Below are 17,974 nucleotides of genomic sequence, written 5' to 3' on the forward strand. Positions count from 1 at the left end.
AGGTTCTACCGAGATTTGAACTCGGATCGCTGGATTCAGAGTCCAGAGTGCTAACCATTACACCATAGAACCTCCTGACGCAGCACGCTGAACGTTTATGACTTAAAGTGTCTATGGTGAATGTCGGGCTGCTGAACGAGAAAGATTGGAATCCAATCAAATCTGCTTTTTAAATATTCTCTGATAATCAAAATAAAACTTATATTCCATCCACATACATGTAATCTGTTGCATCATTTGCTGTAATCCAAAACTCTATACGACGCTATAGATGAAATGTAAATATCTATTTGTGTCAATGCTTGGACGAGTCCAAATTAACCGACTACCCGGGTGTACAGGGTCCCAGTCGTCCCGCTGCAACTCTCAAAGCGCTGATACCAAAAGTCCGATAGCTTTACAGAGGACCTGGTAAAACTTAAAAGCTGGATCATATCATTTTCACAACAGTCAATACATAGCCCTATCAGCAATGCTAAAGCTCTAAGTAGCAAGTCTAGATTCCTCCAGGTTCTGATTTTCTGGTTTCTTTGGGGTTCCTTTCAGTTAAAAGCGGTTTATTTGTTTACAGTCGAAATTATGTGTATTCAGCATTTAGGCGTTAGTCTATACAGGTTGGTGTTGTCGACGGTATGCTGTTGTATATGTTGGATGTTGTTGGCGGATATTTCTCAAACTGACAACACAACTCTGTCTTCGAGTCCACAATGTTTTATTGAGAGCTTCTAGCGATGGTTTACGGGAATTTATTGCTCACCCGTTGAATTTATCACCGACGATAAATCTACAACTGTGCAATAACACTGTGTGGCGTCATATTGTTTACAGTTATGACGTCACAATGTTGATACTGCTGTCACAATTGTAATGCCATGCTTGAAACAGTAAGACATTTGAGGCATTTTCTACTAATTTATTTTGGAGAGTAATAAACAGTAATAAACCCGTGTTGATATATTTGATATCAAAAGACACGTGGGTGAGATTCTCAATATAGCATAAAACTGATGTCTCAGAACTTCAAGAGTAAGTCTTGACTCTTGTATGCAACACCTGGCCACCGACGAAACAGCTGTGATCTTGCTACACACAAATCAGATATAAAGCGGTTCTTAACAGTTAACACCAGGAAGTCATGTTTTGGGGTCAAATGTTGCAATGGCTTGATAAAAGCATGAAGTTGATGTCATATGCTGAGATGAAGTCGTTTTGCCTCAAACGAGTACTCGATCTAAATATGGACAAATGTCCCATTACCCACTAATCGTACGAAACACTGACAAGCATAAGAATAATAAATGTACAAAACAGAGTCTCAGTAAATATATTCCGAGTAAACAGCAGCTTGGTGAATGCTCCATAAACACATCATTCAACATCGAGTTAGGTTCAAACATGATTTTATCCTATAAAGCAACTCCTAAAGTAAAATCACGATGGAAATATGCGTCACTGTCGCGAAATCATGAAAGTAAACCCTGTCTGTTTTAGGGAGAATTATTATGATATACGGACCTAATTATGAATATTATTTCTACTGCTAAGACAATTTAGACTCATCGGCAAAATGAAGCTGATTTATTCCAACGGGACCAGTTGAGTTTCAACTCAGTTGCATTTCTTATAAAAAATATTTCAAAACTGAATAAAATCCGTAACTATCTTATCTACCAAACTCAAAGTTTGAAATGAGAAATGCATTTTGCTGAGTTTTCTCAAGTTTCATGAAAAGGTCAGACTGTCTCCGTCCGACTTCGACGTGTGTGGAACTCCAGCAAGATTCTGTTCCATAATTCTACAACAGGACAAAGTACACCGAAACAGCGTGTTTGCTCCCTTGGCATCAGTGCTCAGTGGCGTATTTGTATTTTCTTCTTCTTGTTGTTTTTGACAGAAACAGTAGCAAAGGAAATCTTTATTTACATAACATTCTCCAATACTTATTCATCTGCTCAAGAATACTAGTTAGCAATTTCCAAAACGACAAGCTGCACAACACTGTATTCGATATTTAACTTGCATTGTGAATATTCCCTATATATTCATTCTTCATAAATACCCCAACAATGTAATTTGAGGAGATGTTTAATTTTAGTCTGTGGACTCTGACAAATGTCAGGACCAGTCATACAATGGTGATAAATCTGAGTATCACTCTTCACCTCTCACATACACTTTGACTGAGACATCTAGTCACCCACCCACAATATATGGCCACTTTCTGAGCCAGCTTTAATCGACAACGTCAACATGGTCAAAAACGTCAAACATTTACTTTGCTATTGGAGGTATTATACACCAACTAATATATCAACTGCTGACTTGTTATTGTGTTACCACCCACTTTTCGTATTCGTTACCCAAAACTCATTATCGTTACCCACTATTCGTATTCGTTACCCAATACTAGTATTCGTTATCCACTAATAGTATTCGTTACTTAGTATTTGTATAATCGTTCACCAATACGCGTATATGTTATCTAATATTTGTATAAACGTCACCCAATACTCATATTCGTAACCTACTATTCGCCTTCGTAACCTAATGTTCGTGTACTAATATTTGTTACCTGAAATTCATTTTCGTTACCCACTAATCGTATTCGTTATCCGATACTCGTATTCGTTAACCACTGATCGTATTCGTTACGTAATATTTGTATAATCGTTACCCAATAGTCACATTCGTTACCAAATATTTGTATTCGTTATCTGTGTGTTACCCAAAATGAGGGGTCAAAAAATAGAAAATTTGAAGGAGTGGTGTTACTACCCCAATAAAAAAATACAAAAATGTGTGAAAGTCGAATTAGAAAACTTATAAATATGATATATGTATGGATGTTTCCGATGCTTTTCAACTAAAGAAGAAATAATAATAATAATAATCATCATCATCAACAACAACAACAACAACAACAACAACAAACATTATCGTCAGGTCTATGTAATTTTAGTCTTTTTCCAATTTGTTTGGAACAAAGTTAAAATTCTATATTATTTTGAAAAAAAACCACACCATTCTGTTAACCTGACAAAAGACCGTAATTACAAACCGTCAAACCGCATGACGTCAGAAAACCTATGATCTGTAGTAACAGTAATCTGAGTAATGCTCGTGAAAATACTGCAGGTTGTCTCAAACGAATGTTCCTTCCTCGCGATTCGAAACCTGCAAATAATTCACGGACTCTCGGTGTTCTAAGTTACATTAGTAGCTCAGAGAGCGGGGTTAAGTCGAAACATTTTTCCGTCAACATATTTTCACAAGTTAACTTTGATAGCATTATGACGACTTATAATAACCTACATATAATGCAATAACCTTTCAACATTTTGTTTGTTGTTTGACGCCTCACTCAGCATTGTTCCAGCTATATGACGGCGGTCTGTAAATGAATAATCGAGTCTAGACCAGAAAACCCAATGATCAACAGCATGAACATCGACCTGCGCATTTGAGATACGATGACATGTATCAACCAAGTCAGCGAGCCGGGCCACCCGATCCCATTAGTCGCCTCTTACGACAAAAAGTCACCTCTTACGACAAGCATGAGTTACAGAAGGTAAGATCAATATTCTTACCTGGATCTACATCGGTCCACTGGCTGAGGATGACAAGTACTGATGGTTATCGCTCACAATATCCAGATCGATAAAGGAGGCTGACTAATCGATCAATAACCAATTGTAATGGTAAAAACTAAAAAGTGGGCATAGGTAACGTTTCTGCCTAAGTAAATTTAGGCTCAGTATTATTCGTTTCACCACTATACGAACAATACTGAGTACTTTTACTTAGTCTGCGTATCAGCGACGGAAACATCAGGTTGTTAGAACGAGACTTTGTTGACTGGGGTAGTCCTGTATCCTTCTCCTGCACATCGACCAGCTGACATGGATCAGCCTCATGGCTGATGCTCCGGGGGCATATGTCTTTATTCAGCACACAAGTCCGTCTACAAGTCCACAACAATTTATTCTGGTGGTTAAAAGGGGTGGCTCTCAACTCTCAGCACTGCTGGTTCACAATGATATATGTTAAATGAAGTAACATAGCTGACATTTGTGGCCCGTCTCCGGCTTGGAGATACTTCCGCTCGTACCCCACTTAAATTTACTTCTTGTCAAATCATAATAACTAAATAAGGATGACTAAATAATAACATCATAAGGATGAATTTTAACATGTTTCTGTACTTGTATATCTGAACACACCAAAGGACATATCCAGCTTCTGAAAATGCCATCATTAAAATTTTCCTCATTGTTTAAATTAGAGGGGTATACAGGAAGAAGTCTTTGCTCCGACTTTCATCATTCCATATATAGTTAGGCGCCTTGTGGTCAGCTCGCACCTTGTGGTCAGCCCGTACCTTGTGGTCAGCTCGTACCTTGTGGTCAGCTCGTACCTTGTGGCCAGTTCGTACCTTGTGGTCAGCTCGTACCTTGTGGTCAGCTCGTACCTAGTGGTCATTTCGTACCTTATGGTCAGCTCGTACCTTGTGGTCAGTTCGTACCTTATGATCAGCTCGTACCTTGTGGTCAGCCAGTACCTTGTGGTCAGCTCGTACCTTGTGGTCAGCTCGTACGCTGACCACTCGTACCCTGTGGTCAGCTCGTTCCTTATGGTCAGCTCGTACCTTATGGTCAGCTTGTACCTTGTGGTCAGCTCGTTCCTTGTGGTCAGCTCGTACCTTATGGTCAGCTCGTACCCTGTGGTCAGCTCGTTCCTTGTGGTCAGCTCGTACCTTATGGTCAGCTCGTACCTTATTGTCAGCTCGTTCCTTGTGGTCAGCTCGTACCCTATGGGTTATGATGAGTCGCTAATATCTGTTCCCTCATATGAGAGGACAGTTCTGTCACTCTTGCCTGTGATACATCCCCTGACATGATGGACCTTTAACCCAACTCATGCACGGACGAAATTGAACGAACAAAGAGTCTTTCATCTAGTTTTATTCTACATGGGCACACAACAATGGTGACAATACAATGTCATAGGACTTAAAAACGAGGACAAGAGGAGAATCACAGGAACACTGTTTAATCCTATTTTGGCAATGAAGATGGTTAAACATGTTTTAGAATTGTTTTCTATCAGTTAAATCAAACAGCACGGCCAACTTTTCGGGTGTATAACAATCTTTCAACAATCTTTGACAATATTTCTAAAATATATAAAGATGTACATAACTAAATTACTAAATACAAACATGTTGTGTTGACACAAGACAGACCAGCTTCTCTTGTATTAGTAAACAATTACTGGCAAAAAGTTGATGGACTGAATAGTTTTCTTATGGTGATTATATCCCTTTAACCTTTGAACAACAAAATATCCGGATACTGTCGAATATGCAACACTAAATTGAAACATAAACAAGATTCACAACCACTGAAACAGCACAATGATTAAAAATGCAACTTTCTATGAGAAAAACATTTAATCTATGGAGATTCCTGGAAGTAAGTTAGCAACACGACACAACAATTACCAAAGAAAACTGCAAAATCGATATAGGTTCATAATAACCAACTTGTGGCCGACTAATATAGTCGATTCATCCTTGTATTTCAAGGAACAATGGAGACTGCTGAATCAGGTGACGTGCTGCCATCCAACTGACTTTCTCTCTAGGTTGTAAATGTTGCTAAATATATACTGAGAGAAACAAATGACGGAACATAGGAAAATTCAAGCGTTCCTTTCATACATTCCAGTTTTCATGACTAGCTTTAAACAGCGCCGTAGGGTGGACATCCGAGAATGAATAAAGGAACGCGACTATGAAGTGGTGTTCCCCTATTTCTTTCCCTAAGAATATATCACAGTAGAGAACATGTCTTATTTCGACGTCATATTCGATTCATCTCTCGTACGACATGCCATGCTCCTAACTGGAGCGTGATTTTCTCAAGTATATTACTGAGAAATTTCGTTAACTCAAGCTCCGTTAAACTCACCAGACCATTAGAGATGGTAGAACCCCCTGAAAGATGGGTGGTGGGGCTGGGGTGGGTGTTCGAAGTTTGTTAAACCACATCAATCAAGCTAGTCCCCTCTACTACCCAACCCAACCCCACCCCCACCCCTACCCCCACCCCTACTCCGATCCGCCAATGGTAATTCTATGTTTTCAAATTGTTCACATTGCTCAGTCGATCTTGAGTTAGCGAAGTTCCAGTATGTACATCCGTAAGCATATTATATTCTCAATCACAAACTACAATTCCACACAAGCTAGACAATAACGTTTCACAATGGAACTGCGCTGACTGGCAAATGAAGTACACTTTGAATTAGTCAAAATATTTGCTCGAAATATAACTCTCAATTCGAAAAGAACACGATAGATAGGAGCTCTCCAGCAACATCAGAGCTAACGTCAATGAGACCGCGATGTCACCATGGTGTTTGTTTCACTTTCAACATCCAACTAAGTTTTGTTTCACTTTCTTTTGCGCAGTCTGCAAGAATAGGATCAACGTCATGTAGTATATATACAGTCAATGTAGATGGCCTAATCTCCCATGACGGTGTTCCTATATGTACAAACACATCATATGATTGATTTTAAATTACACACACAGATACAAGAAATAGACAAGAAAATAGTAAAGTCTGGTGCTAGCAGCCTTGACATGTTCTGCTTTGGATACTATGTGGCGACAATCCCGTCTAAACATAACTGTCCCCTTTATAATATTACAATGTATATTGTTTTGTACACACAGTGTTGACGTGAAGAGAGATTTTTATGCCTCATCTTTGGATTTGGTTACATGAGAGCACTCTTCTGAGATAAGGTTATCTCCCATTTGTCAGGTTGCGTTGATGCAAAGTAATGACATTAATATAAAGTCATATATTTATGAAACAATGAAAAGCTCTGGAAACAAAGCATACTTGCGTTTCTGATGGCGAAGGAACTCCCTGAGTCCAAGAACAGCTTCACTAATTTCAAAGACGGGTTATTTTATTATATGAACCCAAAGACCGCATGTCTAACATTTCACATTTTGTCTCTTGAAATGTTCTCTATAATGTTTGTATAGAATGATCGTGTTCCTGAAATATTTCCGAAATTGAATCAAGGTCATGAGATCTCCAAGGTCTGCCTCTGAAACCATCGGCATTTCTTCATTCGGAAGCACGGTCTTAAGCTTACACAGAACCACAATCAGCTTGTCTTTGCATCTGGTGAGGGCTTGTGTAAGTGATGAATGTCGCACATTCACGATTTGCTGGAATCTATTCAAATTCAGCCACATCTTCGACGTTTAGTTGTAGTCGATTTTTATATTCTGTAAATAGAAAGATGACTATAGTTTGATGTCCTTCTACTTGAACTCTGCATTGATACCCGTGAGATGAGGATATGCCGGTGGCCATCTTGTTGGAGTAAAGATCTGACGATAATATACAGAAAATGAAACGTTTGATTTATTTTAAATAAATTTCAAGCACTTCGAATATGCCATTTAGAAGTATGGACAAATAGTGGCCAGTCGTCTTGTATTAGACAAAGTGACCCTTGTTCGTGGGTTGAATCTTTTCGGTTTTTAGGTTTGTCAGAATTAAGCTTGTGTTTGTACAAACCTGTTTAAATGACTTGAATACCGACGACACTTCAGGATTTGCGTCACTTTGTGATCCCTGGAAGTAGTGCTTGAAGCGAGACGACTCTTGGCTGCGCCTCTGCAACAGTGATGTAAACATGTTACAAGCGAGTATTGGAGCATGCAGAACTAAAATGATGATGATGATGATGATCATCATCATCATCATCATCAAGTGTGCGAAATAGTCTCCACATTTTGCTGTCCAGTAGAGAGAGAGAGAGAGAGCAGAACAATATCACATACAGATTTGGCATGGAACTTGCTCTTGTGGTGGTTTTATTGTGTGTGAGAGAGATGCTGTTCCATAACAATCTTCATCACCTAGTCATAAATAATGACGAATCCCTAAGCTGCTAATATGATGATCATTTGTGTCAGGCCAGAATTTTGTGTTCTATAACTTTACAGCGGACCAGTGGCTATATCGCGCACTATCACCATCATTATCGCACATACCAGGGCTTTATTAGCTCTGTTTACAGATGTTTTAGCCTCTCTCAAGGCGATGATGAGATCCTTTAGAATCGCGACCATGTTGGCTTGGCCCTCTGATTGGACACCGAAGTAGTCTTCAAGAAAGTCTTCCTGGAGACCCGGAGATCTGGGCGTGCACGGCTGAGCCAGTTCAGTGGCTATTTGGGTGCTTCCATTCAACGACACCAACGCTGCAAATTCAAAGCAATGACTGAATGGGTTTGGTTTAATTTGGACATTATAGTAGAATTTTTCAATTTTTTATTCTTTCTACAAATATGTTGAAACCAGGCACAAATACATGAACTAAATACAAGTGTTTAAAACTACATATTGAAAATAAATGAAGAAACCAACATGACGCGGTCTAGGCAGATGGTCTACAATCATACCTGACACGAGGAGAACCTGCACGTTTGCTTTCATCATTGATAATATTTGAGCCATACGTCTCAAAGTTGATCAGACCCAAATGATTCTGATCTCGTTTATATGTACCCACTAAACTGCGTAAATACCAATAATAACATGCCCTAAACAGAAAATTCAGGTAAAAACGGCAAATTAGAAAAAAACCTTACCACAGCTATCCCCTAATGACCGAAGGAAAATCCAGTCGTTCCTAATGGTTCCTGTAGGTGCTGTTGATCCGGGAATGCCCAGTAAACGAGACATCTTCATCCCCATTGGTCAGACGCTGAATCATGTTGGGTATTTAATTTGTAAACCTTGGGTATATATTTTGGAATACCAGTATCTAGGTCTGAACATTTTCATCCTCATTCCGTAGTCCATTATAACCACACGTAAATCCAGCTGTCGAATCCATCAGTAACTTTTTGGGCAGTACGGGTGGATAACACGCGTACACGACTACAGTCGCCGCGGTAGCTATCGATCATGCTATTCCCAGAATCGTTAATTATGTATTGCATGGAATTCAGTGATTGGCGTCGTTTGATCTTCGATCCGCCTGAACAAGTTTTCATATAACAGCGTATTTGAATCTTTGTTTTTGTACATATAAATACAAAAATTTCAAACACACCAGTCTGATTTCTTGGTCAGAATCAAACTTTGTGAAAAATTTTACACCATAATTTGAATTCCTTTGAAAGCTTTCTCACCAGTCTGAAACTGTCAACTGTTCGTGACAGGACAATTTCCGTATTGAACACGGGAGTCCTGGATATGGATTAATGCTTAGTCTCTGAATATTTATAATTTTGATTGCAACAAATGAACCCATTTACATTGAAAAAGAGCCCCAGGAAGGCCATGCAGATACTCAGAACCCTGGAGAAATCTGGCTTCATTTAGTGCTGTACCATTGCACGGATGTATTAGGTGTTGGGAAAATAATATGGTTCAGGGGCAGGGAGACAAACTACGATGGATTTAACAGAGGTATGAAACAAGCTGTTAATATCTTAGTATAGGCAACAGCAATATGTGTTCTACACAGCTGTTGAGAGGAATAGTTAGAGTTGGGAATGAACTGATTAACTGTTGAGAGATGTATGCCTTCTATCTAATATTGCCAAAGAACTTCTACAAGCACAGATTCATTTAATAGGTATATTATGCAATAAACGTATTTCAAAATCGTCTGATTTAAACCTGATCGAGCCTCCAAGGGAGGAAAAAAAATCCGACGACTTGTGCAATTCCTTCCAAGGCGGTATCTTGAAGGTGCCATAACCAGGTACTGACCCGAATGGTCCATTGTGTCCACGCATGCGCTGTGAGTGAACTGAACTAATAATGAAAATGACCACAAATACATATGTTCACCTCCAGCTAAAATTCATTGATCTATGTTCAAGCATAATCGACTTTGCTGAAATACGTTTAATGCATTGCCTAATTTTAGGCCTATGCGTTTCTTTTTGGAAGAGTGTATATACCATAACTTAGGCATGCCGCAGAATGCGACCAAACTGCAGCCTTAACTTCTTTGGTTTTTCGCAATTCCATTGGTTAATAAGGAATGACAAAATATATGTTAATGCCTACACCAAACCAATGACCTCATCTCACAATCAGGATTGGCCTGCCACGTGATGAATACTGAGACTTGTCTCTGCGAGTGAGTGAGTGAGTTAATATTTAACGTCATATCTGCAATAATTATCTCCGAAAAATCAAACTGACATCTGGCTAAAATGTCAAAACATGCAAAAGATAAACTTATCAAAACGGCTGGCACCTGACATATTTCTTTCAATCAAATGCAAGCATGACTTGATCAAATAGTCATTGCGCCTAGTCATGCACAATAAAAAGTATGTGGAAAAGGCAAAATTTACGAATTTCAGGGGCAACTGTGAAGAAATCAGTAGTTCTTTTTAAAGACACATCTCTGATGACTGATTGGTGGATGTTAATATGTCTAAGCAAGAGAAATCTAATATCTGAGTATAAAAGCTGCTAAAATGTGTACGTAAGTGTCCCTGATCTGCCCCCGTTTGCCTGTTAACAGAGTTGATCTCAGTTACCCATACAACGAAGCGCGGTCTACTGAAACGACGGGTAATCATGGCCTCGTTTCACAAAGCTATCGTAGGGCAACAGTCGTCATTCGTAACTACTCGTGTCATTCCGGCAAGTCTTGCAGGTTGCAGAAAGAGCCGAGTATGCGACTGTCGTAAATCTATGTTTCAGAGAAGGAGGTAGGGCAGACGTAGCGCCACGATAGCTTTGTGAAACGGGGCCCTGGAAGTTACTCACTATTCCCCGGAAATGGGGATTCTCAGCTTGAGATTCGTAACAATCTAGAACTGACAACGTGGGCGAGTGTTCATGATTTCCACCACCTGTTTGTGAGATCCAGTACCGGTTACTGAAAGGCCACAATCACACTGGAGGACTGATGACTACAGTGCGAAACACCAACTGTGAACCAGGAAGTTCATGCATGTTCTTTATGTGAAGCTGTTTTCCATCTACCAACACCAAGTGAAACAGGGAAAGATGTTTTACTTTCCACTGTCAATTAAAAACTCCTAGAAATCAACAATATAACTACTGAAACATCATCAAAGACATCGAAATCCGATATACACTGTGCACTTTCATGGATCTAAAACTAGTTTGTGTGACTGACAGCTGATGGTTCAGGGAAATGAATGAGGTCTTTTAGATATGTGATTCCGGAAATGCATGAATATTTTCGCCTATTTCATGATCACTTGTTGAATTCAAACAGATCCGCTCCCTGCATAAGTCAAAGGGCCGAAACTTGCTACTGTTTCTGGTCGTCATCTTTGATGTGCTTTTCAAAAGCGCTACACGGCCCGTTGTAACATGACCCGCTGTCACGATTTGAGATGAGTGCCAGATTAGTTCACTTAGTTCACACAGCGACACTCCCCACCTCTTGAAAATTTAGAACTGTTCTTCGACAAATCCTTCATGTATGAGACCTGTAACCTGGATACCTCACTCGGAACACTATACCACACTGTAACCTGGATACCTCACTCAGAACACTATACCACACTGTAACCCGGATACCTCACTCAGAACACTATACCACACTGTAACCTGGATACCTCACTCAGAACACTACCCACATTGTAACCTGGATACCTCACTCGGAACACTATACCACATTGTAACCTGGATATGAATGAACCTTTCACACTGTGACAGTCTCTGTCCATAATACCACACAATCTCTCTCCATAATACCACACAGACAGTTTCTATCCTTAATACCACTCAGACAGGCTATGTCCATAATGTCACACAGACAGTCTCTGTCCATAATACCACACAGACAGACTGTCCATAATACCACGCAGACAGACAGTCTGTCCATAATATCACACAGAAGGTCTCTGTCCATAATACCACACAGACAGACTCTGTCCATAATACCACGCAGACAGACAGTCTGTCCATAATTTCACACAGACAGACTCTGTCCATAATACCACACAGACAGTCTCTGTCCATAATACCACACAGACTGACTCTGTCCATAATACCACACAGACAGACAGTCTGTCCATAATACCACACAGACAGACAGTCTGTCCATAATACCATACAGACAGACTCAGTCCATAATATCACACAGACAGTCTGTCCATAATACCACACAGAAGGTCTCTGTCCATAATACCACACAGACAGTCTCTGCCCATAATACCACACAGACAGTCTCTGCCCATAATACCACACAGACACTCTGTCCATAATACCATACAGACAGACTCAGTCCATAATATCACACAGACAGTCTGTCCATAATACCACACAGAAGGTCTCTGTCCATAATACCACACAGACAGTCTGTCCATAATATCACACAGACACTCTGTCCATAATACCATACAGACAGACTCAGTCCATAATATCACACAGACAGTCTGTCCATAATACCACAAAGAAGGTCTCTGTCCATAATACCACACAGACAGTCTGTCCATAATATCACACAGACACTCTGTCCATAATACCACACAGAAGGTCTCTGTCCATAATACCACACAGACAGTCTGCCCATAATACCACACAGACACTCTGTCCATAATACCATACAGACAGACTCAGTCCATAATACCACACAGACAGTCTGTCCATAATACCACACAGAAGGTCTCTGTCCATAATACCACACAGACAGTCTCTGTCCATAATACCACACAGACAGTCTCTGTCCATAATACCACACAGACAGACTCTGTCCATAATACCACACAGAAGGTCTCTGTCCATAATACCACACAGAAGGTCTCTGTCCATAATACCACACAGACAGACTCTGTCCATAATACCACACAGACAGTCTCTGCCCATAATACCATACAGACAGACTCTGTCCATAATACCACACAGACAGACTCTGTCCATAATACCACACAGGCAGACTCTGTCCATAATATCACACAGACAGTCTCTGCCCATAATACCACACAGACACTCTGTCCATAATACCACACAGACAGACTCTGTCCATAATACCACACAGACAGACTCTGTCCATAATAAGAGAGACTGTGTGAATTGATAAACAGTTGCTCTGATATTTGATAGAAATGACGGACATAGAGTGAATAACAAACATCAGCTGCTAGCACGTTATTTGTTATTTGAAACACGAATAATGAAAGGGCCTGCTGGAAATACGGTGTGTTATATTTGTTATCATAAATTTGATAAAACTGATGACCATAAACTGGGTATCGAACCCGGGGCTGGTTAGCTGTTCGATATTCAGGAGTGCTGAATAACTCAACAGCTCGTACATTAGACTGTCTCGTATTTGATGGAACTCATGTGCATAGAACGAATAACGAACTCACTGCTAGAACGTCGTTCGTTATTCGAAGAACACGCTGGTATAACGGAAGCTGTGTCCTTCATTCTAAGGACACCGATTTATCTACGAGATGATGTCATCATTGGTATCGCTGTATACAGGAGACAGTGGAACAAGCCATTGGGCACAGCGCTATCTGTTAGACGACAACGTGGATAATCTCCAGGGTGTACGTTACGATAACTCTCCTGTATAGTATGTACTCCCTGGAGATAACCAAGGCTGAGCAAGACGACAGCTCCGTGAAGATGATCTCAAAGGAGAGGTGGAATGAGCTGTTTCTGGTGTTTACAATTCACTCATGATTAGGATGTCATTATGATTGTTGACGGTCAATTTCTAAATCCGAGATTTACCTGTTAGCACGTTATATTAGGGTATCAGCAACTGCCAACTGCAACACGCCTTTTGCATGGTATGGGCGGGATTCGAACCGCTGCTGTTCACCTTCATTGGAATAAGACTTCCTTGTATGACACCATGGAGGCAGTCGGACACTAAAACCAACCGTTCGCGTGTCCAATAGTCCATAGGTTTAGTAAAGGTTTATCATATGATCACTTTCCATAATTAAATTACATTTGTGACGTCAATCCATTGTCTCCTCACTCCATTCCTGAAATGTGTGCTAGTAAGACTATGATCGTCCGTTCGTTCTCGTTTCCTGACATCTGGCTTATAAACTTACCAATACTTTGAATGTAATTTAAGAAAGGTAGAATCCCCGTAACCCCTCTGGGGCCTAGGCTCCATTATCTTTCAGGAATGAAGAGTTACCCTCCACATATATTCTATAATATAGAATATACCGCCTCAGACGGGTATCGTGGTACTTAAAAACACTAAACGCACTTGTCAATCTCCAATACGCATAAGTGTTAAGGAAAACATAAAATGTCTTTTGCCTCTTGTTTATTTTCCCACTTCCAGCGACTCCGTTTTACGACTACTTGAGGTACCTATGCAATGGCGTACTTGTCTGGTAAAATCTCAGATACTACTGGACAAGTGATAATAGATATGAACATTGTTCGATTGTGTTGTGAGGTCAAATGCTAACTATTGCAATATCCATTAATGTCCTCAACTGTGAGTTGGTGGTCTCCCCGAAAATCGCATTGTCCATCCAGGGAAAGGCACTGTTAGTCTTGGAACCAGTATCGTGCCTGCCATTAGGAACTTTATGTACGTTAGTCAGCTTTATGTTTTCTGCTTTTCACCGCTATGCCCATGACGTCACAGATGACGTCAGCAGTTGGCGAAAGATCCTTCAGTGAAATGAGGCGGTTCAAGACGAAACTTTGTTTACAAACTTTGTCATTGCCTAAATATGTCACAAACTATTTGTTAGAATATTAAATTTATCAGTTCAATTTCAGTAACTTCCCTATGAAAATGTATATTGAAATACGTTTTTTCAGGAAAATATAACAGTTAATGCTGTCTAGAGAAATCAGTTAAAAAAGCAATGCCCCATCCTAAACTCCCTACCACCACACACGCACACAAACACACATCCCTAAGAAATGTTGCACATCAAGATGTGCCTAAACATGTTTTCTTTCCTGGTGCGCCTCTTGTACCGAGACCAAAAAAAAGCGTTGTCTTTTACGCACACATGTAGGCACAACTCTCTTAGAGCGATCAAATCTCTTGAAGTCTCGGTATGTCTCGCCATAATTCTGGATAATGTGTAGCTGAGACGTCCGCACAGACGTGACCATCAAAAATGTAATGTTAACAAGCTTGGATTTCATCGACCACATACTGTCAAGTGCCATGCTGTCGACGAATGCACCAGTCTTGCAGATTGGCAATTTTACATACATTTCGAGTCACGGACAGACAAAGTACTTTTTAAAAATGTATTTAATTTCTGTGCATAAACATATTTCAGGATTGCAATGGAAAATATAAAATTTGAAAAGAATACACAAGGTTTCTCATAAACATAGACATTAAGACATACATAATACTGTGGATGTTTTTCGTAGTATAAATATACATTAGTCACCTTTTGGTGCGTACTCGCATGTAGAAAGATGTATAAACAACAACAACATCAACAATATACACATGTCACAAATACTGGAAAGTTGTATAATATTAATTTAACCACAGAAAACTTGAACTAGATTTGACAACTCTCGATAACTCTCCAGCTTGGTAGAGTCAATATATAATGGCTCACGTGAGAAAGTGTTGCCGAATTTGAAAATCGTAGAACGATAAACCAAGGGGTACAAAAGTTGCTCCTTGTTTGTTTTTTGTTGAATTGAAAATTGAAACAAGGGTTCCTGAAACTTGATTATGTTGGTCACTCACGCTTGCCACAGTTTGTAAAAGGTAATGGGTGGATGGGTATAAGTGTTGGTACACATGTACTGGTTCAATGGCTGTGTCTATATTGACTCCTACGGCGTTTGAAATGGTCAAAAGTTGTGCCTAAAAAGAGAGAGAGAGAGGGTCCGGAATGGTTTCAGTGTATCCGGAATGGTTTCCCAGAGCGTAACAATACCACATACAGATTTGGCATGGAACTTGCTCTTGTGGTGGGTTTATTGTGGCTTTTGGGGTTTCAATTCTTTACTGCCAAATTTTCTAAAATTTTCACCCAAAACGGTCCAAATTTCCGAATGCACCTTCATCACGCTTCGACGCACGAAGTCACGTGTTATCTACAATGACACAGGAACGTCTGAACAACCTACTAACGCTGCATGTCAATAAATCCATTGCTGATGAACTACCTCCAGTGGATGTTGCCCGGGAGTTCATTTTGTACAATGAAAGAACACGCACCTACTTGGATTTTTCTCAAAAGATCTGATCATTTCGCGACATACTCTAACGTGTATAAACAGTCGACCTAGATAAAACAAACACAAACGCATGTGTTACGTGAATAATGAATTTGCCATTAATTAAAGTTTCTAGTGAACTCGTTTGTCCTTTTATATATTTATACGTTTTTATACATTTACCCATTCGATAAATAGAATTCATCATAAAGCGGAATTCAGTTGATACAGTACTAACTTGCGATGACCAGTGTGACCTACTAGGAATATCAAAAATTAATCTAAAATTACTTTGAAAACAGAACAAATTTGAAAAACGGCAAAGTTTGAAAAGAGTTTGTTGAACAACTTCAAGGACCTGGATTTACGAAGCTCTCTTAGCGCTAAGATAGTCGTAAGTGCCATACATTACCATTACTTACGACTGTCTTAAGTAGCGCTAAGAGAGTTTCGAAACTCTACGCCCAGGACTGCACATGTCGTTTCCTGAGAAGTGATCACATGCTAAAGGAAGGCCACTCTCAAGCTAACAACCTTCATTCCGGTTGGACATGTTAAGACGATAATGTGTGTAAAGACGAATCGTGTTCTGGAAATACGCCCGAATCCTTCTTAAGGTCTTAAAAGGAACGCGATAACTTCCCGATATTGGATCTGGCGTTTCCCCGTCCTCTGCTTGGGCCACATCTCTGAGTTTGCAGAGCACCGTCAACATCTTCTCCTTGCAACGATGGATGACGGGACTGACAGGTGTAGCTTCAGGCACGTTCATAATGTGCTCAAATGTGTTTAGGATTAACCAAGTCTTTGCGGTTTCGTTATAGTCGAATTTTAGTCTCTGAAAGTATAGAAAATTGACAAATATCAGGGCGGATGCAGAGGAAAAAGTCCCTGAGGAGCATTTTGCCCTAGACTTTGGACTTGATTTATGTGCACCCCTCCTCGAAAATTCTGGATTTAAAAGGTCAGTTTACAATTTTTGCCGGAAGTTAAAAAATGAGTAGGCATAAAATAGAAACAGACAATGTTTTTTTCCCAAATTATAACAAGGTGTGACCATTTGTTTAAATGTGATATCAGTACGCTTGACCGGAGTGTCTGTATACCGTGTATAAAACGATATGTACACTGGTTTATCACACAACACCAGTGAATACGTTCCATTGTGTGATAAATGTAATTTATCTTACAACTGTACAACGGGACATACGGCCTAAATATAATTCATATTACAACTTACTCTGGGTCATGTGGTTTATATACATGTACAGTTACAGCTGTACTTTGGATCAATATTGGCCTCAATAATTTGACCTGAATATTTGTACAAGAAAGTGTTTCTTACCAAAGTTTACTTTTTAAGAGATTAAAGTGAAGGCCGTTCCAAAATCATCTTGTAGAGACTTGCCTACTAGTATTGACGAATCAGCAAATTAAATATTAGTATAAGTGTGTGCCTATGTGCGTGCGTAGGTGCGTTCGTGCATGACGGAATTATGAAGTCATGCTGTGATTTTATATTGTGACTTGAACGCTGCATGCATCATTCACCGTGTATGTTACAAAAAGAAGTTCATCTTCCTGATGAGGTGAGTCGAGGTGAAAAGACGTCAGTGGTGATGTGCATGCAAGAGAGGATGTCGCTACCATTGCTTCGTTCTGTGCCCAATTAGCATGGTGCAAAAAAATGAAGAATGTAGTAGATTAGACATAGGTGAGATGGGTGTAATGGTGTCACT

General features: G+C 39.8%; 1 non-coding gene across 1 annotated transcript; it reads right to left on the minus strand.

Moving 5' to 3' along the window:
- Trnaq-cug (transfer RNA glutamine (anticodon CUG)) lies at nt 1-72 on the minus strand. The gene has a single exon. It is a non-coding gene; the product is annotated as a tRNA-Gln (tRNA).
- Nucleotides 73-17,974: the final 17,902 nt, after the last annotated feature.

Source organism: Haliotis asinina, chromosome 15 (assembly GCF_037392515.1).
Source record: "Haliotis asinina isolate JCU_RB_2024 chromosome 15, JCU_Hal_asi_v2, whole genome shotgun sequence".
NCBI lineage: Eukaryota > Metazoa > Mollusca > Gastropoda > Lepetellida > Haliotidae > Haliotis > Haliotis asinina.